Raw genomic sequence first — 10,559 nt, forward strand, 5'->3', positions numbered from 1 at the left:
TCTCCACTGTCGTCATCTAGCATTATGGCCATGGTTCCTTTGCTCTAACCGACGATCACAGTCATGTTTGGCCTGGTATTCAACGCTCCACTGATATTTGTAATTCTTGTCATTCCACTTACTTCTTGTTTAGAGCCCTTCCCTAGCAGTAGGCTGAGAGGTATCATCGACTTGTTTCCGTCCTCAGCTAGGCACTTCAAAAACCCATCACTGATAAACAAAATTGCTTTCATATCTGGATCATAAATGGTCTTACATGGTCAGCCCAGTTTCTTTAGACCTAGCTCCGGATCCACAAATCCCATACCCGATTTTGTTATATAACTTTTCCAAGTTCTTATTTTCCAAGTATTTGCGTATGAACCTCTCGAAATCTTTTCTGATGCATGCGGGACAGGTGGCATGTCTTCTAGATCAGCTATCATTTTTCCTTCACCAAATGTACTGCATGTAGCCTTTGCATGTTGCGCATGGCCGCCATGTTCCTGTTGTTGAACGTGTTCACCCTCGAATTGCCTTTTCTTTGACCCATGGGTTAACCCGACCGAGTTGTTCAACCCTTCAGAGTTTGGACAATCTAAGTGCTTCCCATCGACTCTAACTGTCGCCGGTGATCGGTCCAGTAGGCATTGTCTCTTTTCTAAAAGACCCCCATCCTCAAAATCTTCGTCAAATCCATTATCGTTTGAGTTGACAATGGTTAGCATGCAGTTCTGACCTTAACCATTCTCCTGGGTGGTCAATCTCCCAGCTCTCCATCTCCTGTTTTGCCACTTTAAGCGATGTTTCAATCCGTTTACAATGGTGTCATTGGTGACCTAGAAGGCCACAGTAAGCTCACACCTTGGTAAGCAATTCATAAGAAAATTTGATCCATTTTTGTCTACCATCCACGTTAACAAATATGCCTGTGAATAGGGCTTTGCAGATGTTTATGATAATCTGAACTCTTGTGTATAACCATCAGATTAGTTGCCCTTTTCGGATATGTGGTTCATTTGGTACTATTTCTCCAACCATCATCCCAAGGGCTTTGACTCGTGTGCCTTCCACAAGGAATCTTGGGATGAGATGAAGTTGCAACCAAATTCTCTGCTGATGGAGTTTTTCAATTGTTCCAACTTCCGAGTCAGTCCAGGGAGCCACTAGTATCCAACTAGCTTTAAAAAACCATGGTCCTCCATTCAATACCCTTTGACGTTCATTGATATCCTCCATAAATATCTTCATCTGCCCTCCCTCAATAAAATTAATTTTTGCCTCATGGAGAATGTTCGAAATGGCCTTCACATGTTTCTCGAAAGATTCCTTGGTGACTTGCATGCGAGGAAATATTCTACCCTTTACTAGGTGCTTTAGTACGTCATTTGCAGTTTTCCATCGGTAGCTCCATGTGCACTCCTTTCACCACAACTTTCTCTGCAAGCATTTGAGCCAGGTGTATGCTCACAGCCTTGTCCCGGTCTTCCCATACCTTTCCTTTTCCTTTATGATCTGCCATTTTCTAGCTACTTTGGACTACTGGCTTCCTCTCCTGTAGAAAGAACTATTACCTAACAATGAGAAAATGACCCTTCCTAAACTGAAATAGCGTGGGGACGTGCTGCCCTGTAGATAAAGTTCGCATGATAGGTTAGAGACAAACTTACCTAAAAATATGTAAGAAAGAAATAATATTTAATAGAAAGCTGGAAACTAGATGTAAGGTATTTAGGCCCAGGGGTATAGGAATATATGGATACTTGGGGTGAAACGTCCTACAGGCGGATAGAAAATATTGCACTCTAACTTCCCTTAGTTTTATCTGCAACAAACGAGCATGAGATACTGGGGACAACCAGAATCACCTTTCAAACTAGACTGGAAACAACCACAGCGTTAGATCATTTCACCTAGTTTACAGTGGAAACAACAACTCCGATGACATTTCAAAATTGGTAATTATGCGAACATTCTGACATGAAAAAAACAGCCACTCTGGCGAGTATAACCACAATGTTCTCCAAGGGAAGGACTACCCCCCCCCCAAGAGTTTTAGACCCTCTCACACCATGACGATTCCCTGAGATGAAATCCAAAAATGTTTCAAGCGAGTGGTAGGGTCAAAGATGTACTCCACACCAATGTTGTTTATCTTTTCTATCGATTGAATCTTTATTTCTTGCGAGAAATCTTCCTCTTATGCTCTTTTTTTCCTTTTCCTTCTTTATACTTATATATATATATAATGACTTACGAAAACTTTGGTGTTTCCTTTTGTGAATTCATAATTTATGAGTTAATCTACAACAATTTAAAATTATAAACACCTCCACCAATAACACCCATACCCCCCCCCCCCCCCCCCCCCCCCGTGAATTACTATCAATTTGGAGTTGATACCTACCCCAATTGTACATCTCGATCTGTTACTCACAAAGTGTATCCCACACCGATTTTTTTATTAAAAGAGGCAACTTTTCATTCATTTATAGGGATAATATTTACATACAAGTTACTGTTTGGATTAGATGCTATTGATATTGCTGCTTTACAAGCTACATATGCTAAAGTATGAGCAGCTTAATTGTTAGATTTATTTATATATTAGAAAAAAAGCTTTTTAAAAGCATTCAAAAGTTTTGCAAGTCGCGGCTGATGGAGATTTTCAATCCAGAGGTTAGGTTTTGATATATTCTTCAAAAAGGATATAAGCTGCTTGGAGTCACTGTAAATTGCTACCATATCTACTACGTCCGTTGAAGTTGCCTCTAAACCAACAATCAAAGCCCTTAATTCAGCATCATAAGGGTTGATGGCCCAGCATGGTTTGCCTTCAAAGATGGCTTTATCTCTTGTCGATCATTGGAGGATGAAAGCTCATCCTACACTTCTTTAGGGGGATTTTCTAGACACACACTAAACATCAACAATACTTCCCAAATACTGTTGTCAATCTAAGTTTTGATAAGTTCTCCACTTTTTTAGTATTTCCTGAGGGGTGTATGTAAAGTTATCAAAATATTTTTTGTTTCTAGAATTCCATATGAGGTAGATTAAAATACACCCTCTCCCAAAGAGTTCCAAGGCTTCTGTTTTTGAATATGAAAGCTTAAGCTTCTGATACCAATCCAAAAGAATTATATGGGCTGGCTGGTTGGTTATTTTGTCTGGATTTAGTCCAACCTAAGTTGAGCACCAAATTGCTCTAGTATAGTGACAATGGAAGAATAGGTGATGAAAAGATTTTGTTTCACTTGAGCACAACACACAGGTTAAATCCGATGGAAATAACCAATGATGACTTTTGTCCTTGATTGGTATCCCTCCCCATAAAATTTTCCATATAAACAATTGGAAATGGTAGGGGATTTTCAACTTCCACAACAGTTTCTAGTCAAAACAAGATGAAGATGATGAGCTCACTTCTGTGGAGAGGAAATGATACAATGAACTGACTGTGTATTTTCCTAATTTTGTGAACTTCTAGATTGATGTATCTTTCTCGAGTTCACTGTTGGGAGTAATGGATAATATATGAGGTATTGATTGCTGATTTACATACTGTTGTAAAGATGACAGGTTCCTTTCTCCTCTTGGCCTTAATAAGCCACACACCTTAACTTGTGAGCCATGATGTTCATTTTGAACTGGTTTTGGTAACCCTCCATTTATTGTGGGAATCCAAGAGTCCTCAAATGCCAATATATTAGTCTCATCTTTAATCATCCACATGATATTCGGTTTGAGGATTGGTAGGAGCTTCTAAGTTTGTCGCCACCACGAGGAGCTATTCTTTTTTTTTTCTTGTTGAAAATAGACTCAATTTGGGGTAATATTTCTATTTTATTTGTGAGCTCCACAAACTGTTTGGAAAAGCAACTAGTTGACATATCTGTTTGCTAAATAAAGCTTGGTCCATTAGAGCACTTTGTCTGAAACCAAGTCCACCACAAACTTTAGGGAGACATAATTTGTTCCAAGAAATGGTATGTCTCGTCTGATTGTGAGCCGAGTTCCACCAGAAGTCACGGGCCAACTTGTCCAAAGATTTATGGAATTTTTTGGGGAGTATTGTTGAAGACATTTGATACAATAGAATGGATTGGAGCACTAACTTTACAAGGGTAGTTTTACCTGCTTGGGATAGTAGGTTTGAGCTCCAAGCTTTTAGTTTTGATAAGATTTTTTGTTAAAGATCCTTTTGTGTGGTGGCCTCTCTGTCATGTGGATACAATCTCACACCCAAATATTTGGTCCCAACAAATGGTTGCTTCACTTTAAGCAAAAGACTAATGATTTTTCTACAATGCATCAGCACATTCATACTGAATGCTACTAAGGATTTTCTTGGATTGGATTTTTGTCCTGAAAGGGATTCAAAATGTTAGAGGATTTTATTGAGCTCTTTTATTTGTTTTAGATCAGCTCGACAAAATAAGATGCAATCATCTGCAAATAAAAGATGTGTGATGGGGATACTATCCTTAGATAGAGAAATTCCCTGTAGTTGGTTATGCACTGCAGCTTTTTGCAGTAATCGAGAAAGGACCTTCATACCTATTATGAAAAGGTACGAAGAAAGTGGATCTCCTTGTCATAACCCCCTATTGAGTTGAAAAGATTCATATATTTCTCCTCCTAACTTCACTGAGAACTTTGGAGTAGATATACATTGATGTAGAAGATTACACCACTTCTCTAGAAATTTTATGGTTCTTAGTAGTCCTATGATGAAATTCCTCCCCATTCGGTCAAAAGCTTTTGACATGTCCAGTTTCAAAGCTATTGCACCCTTCCCTTTTTTTCATGATTCCATCTGACATAGGATCTCTTTTGTCAACAAAATGTTGTTTGTGGTTTGTTGGTTCTTGAGAAAACCTAATTGGTGAGGGGAGATTATGTCCTGTATGATCAGCTGCATTCTCATGACTAACCACTTGGAGATGATCTTGTAGTTGACATTACACAGACTAATGGGTCAATAGCTGGATACATCCACTAGTGAATTATTTTTTGGAACAAAAACTAATTTGGTATCATTGATACCTTCTGGCAACTTTCCAATGCTATAAAAATTGGTAGCCAGTTTGTATATGTCCTTGCCCACAATATCCCAATGGTTTTAATAGAAGTGAGCAGTGAACCCATCTAGCCCTGGGGCTTTATGTGGGTTCAATTGCTGAACTACTTCAGTTATCTCTTCCATTGTAGGGGGCTGCATGAGAATTTGTGATTGCTCATGTGAGATACAAGGAAGGGGGGTATTGGAGATTGAGCTTGGATTGAAATCTTCCTATACCCCACTAATTACCTTCATAGAATGTTTGAGAACCTTGGCTATTTGTTGTTTGTTTGATGTCCACTCTCCATCTGGATTTTTTATCCAGGCTATATCATTCTTGATGTTTTTGTGGTTTTCCATGTGGTAAAAAAACTGTGTTCTTATCTCCTTCTTGAAGCCAAAGTTCTCTAGATTTTAACTTCCAAAGTTGTTCTTCCTTCTACAGCCAATATTGGTACTATCTTTTTAAATCTGTCAATTGTTGTTCTTCCCTAGCTGATAGGAGTTTGAGCTGCATATCAGCAATTTGAAGAGCAAGAGTTTGGAGGTGACGTTGTATATACCCAAAAGAAGATTTGTTTCATGCCTTCAATGCATGTTTGCAAGACTATAATTTCATTTGGACTGTATTATAGTTTTGTACCTTCCAAGCTTCGAAAATTATGTGTTTACAATCTGGATGGTCTGTTCAAAAAGGTTGATAATGAAATTGTTATTTCCTTGGAGCATTTTCAGGAAGAGTGGATAATTTGATAGAACCATGGTCGGAGGAGATTATAGGTAAGTGGTAGAGAATTGTGTGGGTAGATCTGTAACCAGGAGGGTGTAACCAAAGCCCTGTCAAGTCTTTTTAATATTTTATGAGACTCTTATTGTCCATTTGTCCAGGTGAATGGGGGTTCCACAAAGTCTAAGTCCACCAGATGTAAGAAATTTATGAATAGTTTCATACATTTTGAGGTTTGGGGTGGGCTTCCTTAATAGTTTTTTCGGTCATGGGGTAGCTAAATATCATTGATATCTCCCATGAGAATCCAGGGTCTATCTATGGAAAACATTTTGTTCTCCGGGGTATCCCATAGTTCCTTTCGTTTGTGTTTTTGTGGATGTCCATAGAAGAAGATAATGTCCCATTGTTTATGGACAGGGTAATTACCCATTGTAAGGTGAATAAAATTTCATTGAGTGTCCTAGACCATTATTAGTATGTTATCCTTCCATCCACAAAATAAACCTCCTGATTTACCTAGGGCTTATTGTCCATTGTAGTTTTTGTATTTGAGTTTTTTTCCCTAAGTTTGCAGTCTTAGATGGGGAGAGATGAGTTTCACTAAGGAAAAGAATGTCAGGTTTTTCTTTTTGACAAAGAGCTTGTAGATTCCTCACTAATTTCGGGTTATTAATCCCTCTAATGTTCCAAGCCAATATTATCATAGTTATAAAACAGTTATACACAAGTCAGGTGAGTAAAATTAAACAAGAATAGAGTAGTAAAGCATGTGGTAAATATTGGTGTACCTCTGCATGGGTTTGAGGAACTGGATGTTGTGGGAATTGAACGGCTTCTATTGTATGGCCAGCTAGCATAGAGTTTACCCACAGCAGCTCTACCATTTGATTTACTGCATCAGAAGTTGTGAGCTCTTGATTCATTAGGCTGCCCAGATGTCATTGGACGTACAAATCATTTACATTCATCTTTCTTGAACCTTTTTCTTCTAGTATTTCTACTTGTACCGCTTCTGCTGGTTGTTTTTGAGATGTTTGGATGGGCTCTGGAAAATAGTTAATTAATTGTCCATTTTGAACTATGATTAATATTTGTTTGCTCTCCTTTATAGTGATACCAAAAGGTCTGCCCCGTTTATGTTTCATGGTGCGCAAGTCGAGGACTCCTATTCCCCTGGTTTTTGTAATGTAATAGTGCTTGTAACCATCTTGTAAGAATTGGCTAGAGGGTTGTGCATGAGTTGACATAATTATTTGAGGGTGGCTAGGGTTTACTAAGAGAATGCTTTTTGGGGCCAAATGTAAATGAGCTTCAAAAGGGGTTAATGCATGTTGATTACTTGCAGTGGGAGATGTATAAGGGTTGGCTTCCACGTGTTGGGTTTGCATGGGGATACATGACTTGTCTTTTGCATTGGGTTTACATGGAGTTGAGGATTGCCCACGTGTTGAGTGGTTACTATTCTCTTTCTAAGACTGAGTCAACTCTATTGCTTGACACTGACTTACTGAGTTGTGAATCGCCGGTTGTAAAGGTATTGGGTGTTCAATGCATTGACTTTTCTGACCACCCGTTCCGTCTTCCGAGTCTTCATCAGAACCCTGGTCACTGTGACAAATTTTACAGGTACTTGGTGATTTAAACACTGGACTGAAGCTAGGTATATTGTATGGCTTATCTGGATGGTGCTCTGCTCGTAGCCATTCTCCTGGGTTATTGATGGGGCAACCTTCCAAGTACGATCTATAATCTTGCACAGAGGTGTCAAGGTGTTTACAGTTTGTCCATACATGTCCCACTAGACCGTAGTTAGCACATGTTCTTGGTAGTTGTTCATAACAGAACCAGAGCCACACTAGTTTACCACTGTAGATAATAAATCTTCCTTTGTACAAAAGCTGTTGAAGATCTATGATTATCTTTTTCTTGACATAAAGCCCACGTTCCAGATGCCCTGTTCTTATCTTCTCCTTATTTGGTATCACTTTTCCTACATATTGGGCTAAGAAGCTAACACAACCATCTTCCACCATACCTTTGGGGATCATGTGAACTTGTAACCATACACGTTCTTTCCATACCTTCTCTATTCCCCTTGTAAATGAGTCTGACCATTCATCCAGTAGTAACCAACTAGATTTGTAGAACCAAGGCCCTTCTTCGAGAGCCTTCTTTTTGTCTTCTAGACTTTCGAAGATAAACTCCAAGTTACCCCCCTCAATAAATCTCATAGTTAATGAGGATTTAATATTCCATAGGTTTTTTATATGTCCTTCAAGTATTTCTTGGGAGACCTGTTGCCTAGGGAATACTCTCCCCTTTAAGGTTAACTATGAGATTCGAAGAGCTTCTTCCACCGATTCAAAGGAGGGAAACTCATTATCCATGTGCCTAGAAAATTCATGCATGCATTGGTTACCTTCCATGTGGGGAATATGCTCAGGCTGCAAAATCACTTCCTTATCCTTCGAACTTGACGCCATCAACCTTTACTGCACTTGATGTTGAGGTTGAAATTGTTGCTTCCTATAGGTATAAATGAGCTCTTTTTTGAGATAGTAAATAAATAGTAGAGCATGCTATAGGACCCTAATGCTAAGCTGGTAGGTTGAAAATGATGCAAGAAATGGGAGAGGAAGGAAATGAGGGTAGTAGGCAATTACTGATTAAAGGACTAAAGAAAATTCATGTTTGAAAGTAGATTGTATGCAAGGTGTCGTAGTTACAGACGCAATGTCGATTAGCAAACAGACACCGATTTTATATCATGTCCTAGGTATACATCGGGAACATCTCCTATACTTATATTTATAATTATGGAAAGATATTTCCAATGTAGAGCGGGATGTGACTGTAATGTTAGTGTGAGGGACCAAACCAGATGAGGCTGGATATGTTCACTTCAAAAAACTGCCAACACATTCCAACATGATCTGTCTTTGCACATGACAAACATAGTGGGTAGGGGTGTAACTTGGGCGGGCTCAACTTGGGTGGGATCAACTTGGGTGGGTAGGCTCGAATCTAGTCCTTAAGGTAGTCAATTATACACATTCCTAGATACATATTTATATATGTAAATTTTTGTATACATACATACATACACATATATATACACACATACATACTTGTATAATTTTAGATTGAGTTCATTAACCAACCCAAGGGCATCAAATTACAATGCAAGTTGGGTTTAGGTTGAAAAGATTGGGCTTGACCTCAGGCTCGAGCCTTAAGCCCAAATTTTAAGGTTGGCCCTAGGTTGACCACAAACCTTACTCAACCCACGCGATTTGCACCCCTAATGGTGGATTCCAGTTTCATGATGATGTGCAAACAATCAGACATAGATCATGTTGGAACCGTATTGGAACAGTTTTATTATGAGTAGATCCCACTCCAAACAGGATGAGCCAGTGCAAGCCAAACATAGTCATACCAATTGGATCAAGCCGGTCCAAGTAAATGATCATGTCTTATGTTTACAAGGGAGAGAATGTATTTGGCGGCATTTGGTAGGGCTGTAATTGAATCAAGTTCTAATCGAATAGTTCATGTTCAAGTTTGATTATGTCGGTTCAAATTTGTTTTTAATCGAGTTCAAAACTCGAGATAAGTTCAATTAGTTATTTGAATTTGAATTCAAATTTGACAAATAAAAGTTCAGCTTGAAATTTCGTGAATTTGGTTTGATTAATATATACATATACATATATTATAGAATATAAAAATATATTTTATAAAAGACATTATAAAAATATATTTTTATATTCTATAGAATATAGGAATATACTATATATTATAATATATATTTATAAAATAAAAAAAAAATATATTTATTTTTGAGTTTTCAAGTTAAACTCGAGCTCATCAAATATTTAATTGAACCAAACTCAAACCAGGAAATAGGATTCAAGTGAAATTCTAACTCGAACTCAAATTTAATAGTATTTTAGTCGAACCGAGGCCATAGTATTTGATATAGTAGCCGTTGCCTGAGGCAAGGATTTCAATTTTCACATGAAGAATTGGATCTATATTTTCACACCCACCTCATAGCACTTGTGCCCGTGCATCTGGAACACCTCCCCAACAATGAAGATGTTCCTTATTTCTCATGTGTGACTGCAACGTGTTGTAAAGACAATATGAGGACCAATTTTGCCAGTGTTTTAAGACTTGGCCCGGACCAGACGGTTAAACCATTAAATCGATAATTAGTGGCCATTTTGAGTCCCGGTTAAATGACAATTTTGGCGGGTTGGACAGACAAACTGTCGGTTAACCAGAAAAGCCAAAACCGGAGAGCATTCCAATTTTTTACTCCAATCCGAGTCTTACAACACTGACTTTGCACAAATTTTTAAAGTTCATTTGTTTTATTTGTGTGGTATTCATGTTCAAGACACATAGGTGTCAATAGGGTGCTCATCAAAAAACAAAGAACCAAACCGAATTAAGGAAACCAAATAACTGAACTGATTGATTTGATTTTTATTCGGGTATTAATCTGATGTGTGTATGTTTATAGTATTTATAATACAACTAGTGGGGACCCGTGCGATGTACGAGCTTTTTTAAACAGAAGTGAAGTAATTGAAATACATGAAAAAGTATTCCATCATAATGAAAAAAAAAAACCAATGTAACCAATATAATAAAACAAATATAATTCAATAAGGCATTATTCATGTAAATAGGAATTAGAGATAATTTAGGAGAAAGTAGGGGATAGTGGGAGAGGTAGTTTAGGAGAAATTTTAGAAGAGGATATTTTTTAAGTTA

The sequence above is a fragment of the Nelumbo nucifera genome, chromosome 8 (genome assembly GCF_055504915.1).
Source record: "Nelumbo nucifera cultivar China Antique chromosome 8, China Antique-T2T, whole genome shotgun sequence".
Classification (NCBI taxonomy): domain Eukaryota; kingdom Viridiplantae; phylum Streptophyta; class Magnoliopsida; order Proteales; family Nelumbonaceae; genus Nelumbo; species Nelumbo nucifera.